The sequence below is a fragment of the Argopecten irradians genome, unplaced genomic scaffold (genome assembly GCF_041381155.1).
Source record: "Argopecten irradians isolate NY unplaced genomic scaffold, Ai_NY scaffold_0492, whole genome shotgun sequence".
NCBI lineage: Eukaryota > Metazoa > Mollusca > Bivalvia > Pectinida > Pectinidae > Argopecten > Argopecten irradians.
This window is the reverse complement of record NW_027187959.1, coordinates 24453-34436: the sequence shown is the minus strand read 5'-3', so window position 1 is coordinate 34436 and position 9984 is coordinate 24453.

The following is a 9984-nucleotide window of genomic DNA, read 5'->3' as shown; positions in this document are numbered from 1 at the left end:
AATATTATTTTTTCTATCCAAAATCGTACTCAAACCATCTGAAAAATACTGAACTTTTATAACATATCAAATTTATTTTGTTGTATTTAACTGTTTAAGAGTTTATCTAAAAACCCCTAAGCACATACAGAGGTACATCTGCCGATCGTAAAAATTGTGGAGTTGCCAATCTCTATGTATATATGTTTCTGGTAACCAGGAGAAACTACATATGAAATTTGAGACAGATCCCTTAGCCCTCTCTGGGAAATAAGGGTTACAAACTTCATCTATCAAAATCCAAGATGGCGACTTGCCATCAGGAGAAACTACATATGAAATTTGAGACAGATCCCTTTAGCCCTTTCTGAAAAATAAGGGTTACAAACTTCAAATTTCAAAATCCAAGATGGCGACTTGCCAACAGGAGAAACTACATATGAAATTTGAGACAGATCCCTTTAGCCCTTTCTGAGAAATAAGGGTTACAAACTTCAACTATCAAAATCCAAGATGGTGACTTGCCATCAGGAGAAACTACATGGAATTTGAGACAGATCCCTTTAGCCCTTTCTGAGAAATAAGGGTTACAAACTCCAACTATCAAAATCCAAGATGGCGACTTGCCAGCCATCTTAGCTTGTTGACCAATCCTAAAATATAATACACTGCAACCCTAGTAGTTGTGCATACAGTAGGACTGAATGGTCATAGTTGATATTTTTAGTAAGCAGAAAGCCCCTGTTTTGACATTTGACTTTATTGTCATCATATAAGTACAAATGGATTAGGTGTAAGTTATTTTAACTTTTAGCAATTATTATTTTAGCCTTCTTCAATTAACATGTAATAATTTCCAAGTGATGGCATAGGTATAAATAAGTTGAATTTAACATATTATTTACTTAATAACAAGATATACAATAATTATGTTCAAATATTCTACTGGACTTTATAAATGACTGAACAGGTTCAAATAAATAAAATTAACTTACAAACCCAAGTCAAGGATTTATAATTGAGAAGGATTCGTCACTGTCTCTTTACACTACTTAACACCACGCGAGACGCCTATGAACCGGGAATAAAAACCATTTTTCTCAACAAATACTTGTCTTGTCGAGTCAAACGAAACACCAATGTAAAGTTAATAAAATTTCACAACGTTTATATGGACTTGCTTTAAGGGCGGAAATATTTAAAAGAAATGTCTTAAATTTTCGTTAAAAAAATACGACAGCTCATGAAATGACGGCTCGCTTCAGAAAGTAAGACGCCGGCGGATAACAAAGGAAAATCAGTGGTCGACCAGCGTCACAGTCAGTGCACAAACACAAAAACTCCTGCGCCGTACTTGCCCAAAACCCTGTGTGACTTATCCTTCTCATATACGTTCTTGCCCAAGTTTTTCATTTCCATAATGTAACAAATTTAGATCTACTCTTATGTTCAGGTCATTAAAAACTTGGGCCATATCAGCACGGGCAGTAGTAGAATTCTGATCGACATTCAAGAAAGAAATGGTTAGCATTTTTATAAATGTCGCCATAGTTACCACAAATAGTCTGGTGCCAAATTTATAGGTGAAAGGTAACAAACACTGAAGTCTTACTAAGTACATTCATGTGTATAAATAGGTTAGGGACGAGATATCGTTTCAAAGAAGAAAAAGATAAGAATTTAACATTACCATCAAAGTTGGGAAAGTAGGATTTTGTTGCAGTAGAAAGTCAATGATTTGGAATTTAATGTGTAAGGATTATCAGATGGACTGAATTACCATGTAAGGAAGAGACAAAAATCTTGTGCGAGTTATTCCCCTGTAGCGAGAGCTACTCATAGACTTCAGAATGCACTCTCTTAAACAGTTGTAGATCTAGTCACTGTGTATTAATAAATTTTTCTACATTTTATGAGTGACGTCCTAGTTTTCCCGCCATTTTCGGAAAATGTGGCGTTTATAGAGGTATGCTAAAAGGGTTTTCTGTTTTACCCTTGTGACCTTCAGTGAATATTAAGGTCATTCATTTGATAGCTTGAGGTAGTCCTTCATACAAACATGCTACCAATTAATCTTATTTAATCGTCTGTCCATGGCATCGCGGCCTCGTTTTACCAAGTATTGTTCAGACTGATTCAAAGAGCATTAAACCTCAAATTCTGGGATTTTCACCCCAGAAAGATATTTTTCTCAATCCCAGTTATTATTAATTAACATATTGATTGGGGAAAACCTCATCAGTTGTAATAACTTGTGGCTAATCCCGTGTTTTTTTTGTGAAGACAATAAATTATGTTTAAAGTCAATAGTAACTTAAACTAACTTAATTAATTAGTCCGGACTAGGAACAAACCTTAGGTTACATACCTGTCCGCGAGCAATAGCCTTGTTTAAGCAATGAAACACAAGTTCCATGGCAATGACAAAACGGAGAAAGGCTTCCATTCTTTGGATCGATACAAAAGCGTGCTTATGGCTGAGAAGGTTTTCTGAGATCTGGGCCGAGAGCCGAAGAAAATTTTCTGAACCAATAATAGTCTTCGATTCGTTTCTGTCACGTGACCAGCATAGTCGTGTCAGCCAATAGGGCAACTTCCAACTAGGTGAAAAGTAATCAACTCCGCACTACACAACTAATAAACCTACTTACATTTCTATACATACATCCTCGATATTCCAAGGGTTACTATCACAGTCGTTATAATATATATTCACACCAATGAAAGTTAGTAACCCCTGAAGTAACGAGGATGGAGGTCACTAGGATATATCCAAATACAAAAATACAACTGTCGGTAACTATACGTCAAACAAACGATTATTTAGATTATCATCAAATATGGGGCTCGTGGAGGGTACGTTCTGGTTTCTAATATTTTGCTCATATTTTAACTAATATGACTTGAGCTAAGTCTAACTCAATTAATTATGTATGCGTCTGTGATATATGTATTGTTGCCTATATACTTCCTTTCACTGTCTTGTTTACTTGCCTCTTTTTTATTAATTTTACAACTGTATGCCGCAGATATAGCACTAAAGCGTAAAAATAAAATTTCATGTATCTTTGCAATTGCCTTAAAAACTTCAAAAATTAATTCTATCTCTTTACAAAGAACATTGTATAGAGAAACATATTTACAACGTTCAACGAATAGTGTAGAAGAACAAAAAATAAAACCTTTTCAAACAGAACTTTAATCGATTTTGATGTGTAAATATCATCTTTGAGGAATGAAAGAATTGATTATTGATTGCAACGGAAAGTTCTCCTTGATAGGAAGGTTTATATCATAATTTCTGATCGAACCTTGCTTAAACAATGTTTATTTATTAAAGCAGAAATTTAGATTTTAGAATTAATACTGATTATGTAGCCACCATAGACTCCGGTACTGCCGTTTATCCACATCATTTTAGAATTAATACTGATTATGTAGCCACCATAGACTCCGGTACTGCCATGTATCCACATCATTTTAGAATCAATACTGATTATGTAGCCACCATAGACTCCGGTACTGCCGTGTATCCACATCATTTTAGAATCAATACTGATTATGTAGCCACCATAGACTCCGGTACTGCCGTTTATCCACATCATTTTAGAAATAATACTGATTATGTAGCCACCATAGACTCCGGTAATGCCATGTATCCACATCATTTTAGAATCAATACTGATTATGTAGCCACCATAGACTCCGGTACTGCCGTGTATCCACATCATTTTAGAATTAATACTGATTATGTAGCCACCATAGACTCCGGTACTGCCGTGTATCACATCATTTTAGAATTAATACTGATTATGTAGCCACCATAGACTCCGGTACTGCCGTGTATCCACATCATTTTAGAATAATACTGATTACGTAGCCACCATAGACTCCGGTACTGCCGTGTATCCACATCATTTTAGAGTTAATACTGATTATGTAGCCACCATAGACTCCGTACTGCCGTTTATCCACATCATTTTAGAATTAATACTGATTATGTAGCCACCATATACTCCGGTACTGCCGTGTATCACATCATTTTAGAATTAATACTGATTATGTAGCCACCATAGACTCCGGTACTGCCGTGTATCCACATCATTTTAGAATCAATACTGATTTTTTAGCCACCATAGACTCCGGTACTGCCGTGTATCCACATCATTTTAGATTTACAATGTAATACTGATTATGTAGCTACCATAGACTCCGGTACTGCCGTGTATCCACATCATTTTAGAATTAATACTGATTATGTAGCCACCATAGACTCCGGTACTGCCGTGTATCACATCATTTTAGAATTAATACTGATTATGTAGCCACCATAGACTCCGGTACTGCCGTGTATCGCATCATTTTAGAATTAATACTGATTATGTAGCCACCATAGACTCCGGTACTGCCGTGTATCCACATCATTTTAGAATTAATACTGATTATGTAGCCACCATAGACCTCCGGTACTGCCGTGTATCCACATCATTTTAGAAATAATACTGATTATGTAGCCACCATAGACTCCGGTACTGCCGTGTATCCACATCATTTTAGAATTAATACTGGTTATGTAGCCACCATAGACTCCGGTACTGCCGTGTATCCACATCATTTTAGAAATAATACTGATTATGTAGCCACCAAAGTCTCCGGTACTGCCGTGTATTCACATCATTTTAGAATTAATACTGATTATGTAGCCACCATAGACTCCGGTACTGCCGTGTATCACATCATTTTAGAATTAATACTGATTATGTAGCCACCATAGACTCCGGTACTGCCGTGTATGTAGCCACCATAGACTCCGGTACTGCCGTGTATCCACATCATTTTAGAATTAATACTGATTATGTAGCCACCATAGACTCCGGTACTGCCGTATATCACATCATTTTAGAATTAATACTGATTATGTAGCCACCATAGACTCCGGTACTGCCGTGTATCCACATCATTTTAGAATTAATACTGATTATGTAGCCACCATAGACTCCGGTACTGCCGTGTATCCACATCATTTTAGAATAATACTGATTATGTAGCCACCATAGACTCCGGTACTGCCGTGTATCACATCATTTTAGAATTAATACTGATTATGTAGCCACCATAGACTCCGGTACTGCCGTGTATCCACATCATTTTAGAATTAATACTGATTATGTAGCCACCATAGACTCCGGTACTGCCGTGTATCCACATCATTTTAGAATAATACTGATTATGTAGCCACCATAGACTCCGGTACTGCCGTATATCACATCATTTTAGAATTAATACTGATTATGTAGCCACCATAGACTCCGGTACTGCCATGTATCCACATCATTTTAGAATTAATACTGCTTACGTTGGCCACCATTATCGTTTAGGTAACTCCGTGTCATACAGTATATATGTATACATATCCATATAACTCAGAATGAAGTATGTGTAACATTGTGCATTAACGGATATCAAACCAGTGATCATATCGGTTGTACATAATTATGTAAATAAAGAATAACATCTCAAAAACCACATACCTGCATGTACACCAACTCCTGAACTGGACAACCCCCACTCGTAAACGTTTGTACCAAATCAGGCTACATGTAACATCTTTGTTTGATTGGAATTAATACAAAATGTATTACCCATTACAACGCACGCGCATGGGTTAGTAACCAGAATACTAACCAGTTTGGAGCACGTGCGCGAGTCCGTGCATAGCTATATGATAGTACCAATGGGGACAACCTACGTCACCGGAAGGGATATCGGGCACACAAAAACAATGAAAAAACTCCCGCTTCAAGATGAAAATCGGCTGAAATTATGACATACAAGCAACGCATCTTCTAAATCTATCGCGCGTCAAAGACAGTGTATTGTTAGAGACTCTGTGAAACTATAAGATATCGTCAAACTAGCTCAGATAATGCAAACACCTCGACACAATATTTTTCGACAGCAGGGATATCGGTCACATTTTATTCACTAAAACGTTAAAAGTTGTAAATAAATAAATTTTGCTGCCACAAAACTGTCCCGTTTACTAATATGTAATATATGACTGTTGAAAGAAAATATTTCATTCATTATATCTGCTTGTGGAGAAATATAGACGGTTCTTAATTAGAAATTATGAAAGTGATATCGGTCACACTTAGAACTGTAGGGGTAACGGTCACATCCAAAGTTGCGAAAACTGAATATTACAGCATTGTACATGTAATCGTTATTTACGCATTCATGCAACTCCAATGGATACCCCGTCAAAATACTTTTATTGAATTTATCTTTTAAACCCACTATCAGCAAATGGTTGGCGAGCTATAAAAATAGCCTTCCCCCATTGCTCGTCATCCGTCCGTCTTTTATTTCTGTTATTTCTCTGAAAGTACTGGAGGGGTTTCATATGTAGATCCAGTTTTGTATAATATATTTCGGAATCAATCCGAAATCGATTTATTTCGATACCGTTACATGTATTTGCCAGAGAGTATTAAGGATAATTTTCAAATTTCAAATTTTTAGAAAGTCATCTTTCTTGATTCTAATAGATGGACTTGTTGCTGTGGTTCAAATTCAACATGTGAGCTTAATACTTAATGAACCTTTCTGGAATTTTATAAGTTCAACATGTATCTCTCTCTTTACTCTTGTTGTGTATAATGCACCAATTGGAAAACGCGGTAGTCGACAACTTGAAGTTCGTTACCATGTAGACATACAATTATCAAATATCTTGTTCGATATAGACATTTTGATAATCATTTTTAACATAGGAATGTATTTATTAATGCTCATTTTTTTAGACAGACAAGATTACAAAATAATGAATATTTGGCTATCTTGAAATTATTTGACTACCACGGTGCTTTATAGCATTCATATACATATATTTACCTTTTCACTGAAACCCTAATATGTATACTTACCAAGCGCATCTGCTATCCGCTTATTTTCAATTGATGTCATAATTTTTGTGCCATCGATCACAGAAAATGGCTGTTTCGTCCTTGACGATATTGATTTTTTTCTTTATAGATACAAATATCTTCGGATGTTATCATATAAGTGTTATCAAATGAAAATATATTCATTAAATTGCATTCAGTTGACAATTAGGGGAGTATGAATGCCAACTGGACATCTGTTAATTCAACATGAAGCGCTGAAGATATTGGACCAACATGTTAAATTGACCGATTTGTAAATCCAATGATAAACGTCACGATATCTCTTGGCCCTCTTGCATGTTATCAATTGATTTGCTTTTATATTTTTTTTGCATATGATCATTTGTGCTATTATTGTTAAGTTATATTTTAAGTACCTTTTCAATCGTTATCTGTGGAGAAATTATTAGTGAATTGACATGTAGAACCGTACTAACGCTATCAGCTAAAAACCCTCAGTGATCCTGTGTATCATGTATTCACGTATTTCTGTAGCTTATAGATCAGTATGCTGAATGTACCTGAATGATTAGTTAGGGGAAACAACGCTGCAATATTTCAGCAATCTTTACGAAGCGACAAACCATTTCAAAATCTTTGGATGTGACCGTTACCCTGTGAACGACATCCTTTTTAAAAAAAAAAACCACCAACTAGGTTATACAGCTATGTCACTTTTGTAGCGGATAAAATGAACGATAGCTACTACTTGAAATATAAGGTATTTTATATCAGTAAATAACAATAAAGTTAAAAAAAATACACTTGACATATTTTCGGTGAATATAATGTGACCAATAGCCACGCTTTGGAAAAAAAGACGGACGGATGATGAGCAATAGACGAAAAGCGATTTCAATAGCTCGTTAACCATTTGCTGATAGGGGGTTAAAAAGTCGTCTTTCAAGATCAGATAAATTCAATAAAAGTATTTTGGCGTCTTATCCACAGTTTTCATAACTTTGGATGTGACCGTTACCCCTAAAGTTCTAAGTGTGACCGATATCACTTTCATAATTTCTAATTAAGCACCGTATATAATTCTCCACCAGCAGATATAATGAATGAAAAATTTTCTTCCAACGGTCATATATTACATATTAGTAAACGGGACAGTTTTGTGGCAGCAAAATTTATTTATTTGCAATTTATAACGTTTTAGTGAATAAAATGTGACCGATATCCCTGCTGTCGGAAAATATTGTGTCGAGGTGTTTGCATTATCTGAGCTAGTTTGACGATATCTTATAGTTTCACAGAGTCTCTAACAATACACTGTCTTTGACGCGCGATAGGTTTAGAAGATGCGTTGCTTTTATGTCATAATTTCAGCCGATTTTCATCTTGAAGCGGGCGTTTTTTCATTGTTTTTGTGTGCCCGATATCACTTCCGGTGACGTAGGTTGTCCCCATTGAGTACATGACCGAGACCACAGGGTCTTGTTACATTGCAAGACTGGGTCACAGGGGCACATGGTTCTAAGCGAGGGTTTAATGTAAGACTATTTAAAAATCTCATGAATATATATGTCTTTAATTATGCTTGATGAAAAAATGAGTCAAAGACTCGTCTAACTTTTGGTCAAGTATGACAACATCTATGAAACATATTGTTAAGGTGCACGGATAAACGTTTCTATTAGTAATTACAATACTGAAATCTAAATGGGGGAAAGAACATTAAAATGTCCAATAATGAAGCAAGGACTAAATTAATCCCATATGTGTTTAGAACTGAAAGGAAATATTGATATAGTATGCTTGTAAAGTTGATTTTATCACTTTTGTATTGTTGGTATATCTGTTCTTGGAGCACCTTATGACTACAGGTTTGCCATTTCGAGCACCAAACGAAAACGAGACTTGTTATTTAACTACAAAGTACATATTGCAACTGTTCGGGTTCAGTAAAGTATGAATATCACCATATACAAACTGGAAATTATGCATCATTACATGGTAGCCATCTCCTGCAGCCATGTAATGCAATTTCGGATAGGAAAACTGTCCAGACTCGACACAAGACCTTGTACTTCATAATCTCAGCACAAATGTCGTGGAAGTGTATTCAGATAAGTCATTCGTTAGTCCCTCTTTTCAGCTGCTATACATTACTTGCAACCTATTATACAGCATCGTCGCAAGCTACTATACAGTATCCTTGAAAGCTACCAATCAGTATCCTCACAAGCTGCTATACCGTATCCTCGCAAGCTACTCTATAGTATCCTCGCAAGCTATTATACAGTGTCCTTGCAGGTACTATACAGTATCCTCGCAACCTACTATACAGTATCCTTGTAAGCTTCAATATAGTATCCACGAAAGCTACTATACAGCATCCGTACAAGCTACTTTACGGTGTCCTCGGATGCTTATATACAGTAACCTCGCAAGCTAAAATACAGTATCCATCCTCGCAAGCTAATATACAGTATCCTCGCAAGCTACTATACTAATAAAATCTGTTACCTGTAAGTGATCGAGACCGGGTTATCTCAGTCGAGGGCTAAGATTTTGTAACATAATCCCAACCGAGGCGTTAGCCGAGGTTGGGATGTTACAAAATCTTAGCCCGAGACTGAGATAACCCGATCTCGATCACTTAAAGGTAATAGATTTTTTTTTCTCGCGCCTCTAAGATATAACAAAACCCATTTATATACGCGTTCAGAGTGTAAAACTATCCCGTCTTGGGCCTCCTGGTTCAAAGCCGATTAACCATTTCATCTGCGCTTCGATTTCAGTCATGCCGCAACTATAGTTCGGTTATATAAAAGAGAAAACGATGATCAATCGGTACATACTGTTTTCATGATTAAAAACAACAACCAAACAATGCATGGTAAATGACTGAATGCATATATTTCTAATAATATTGATTATCTGACGCTTGTGACGTCACCGGTTTGAGAGTTTGACGTCACATGCGCGGACTGTTACATGAATGGCGTAAAATTCCGCCAAAATTCGCGTAAAGGTACCAGACAGATCGGACGAGATAGAAAAATCTAGCACCGGGTATCAAGTGAGATTTCCCTGTCCGAGGTGCGAG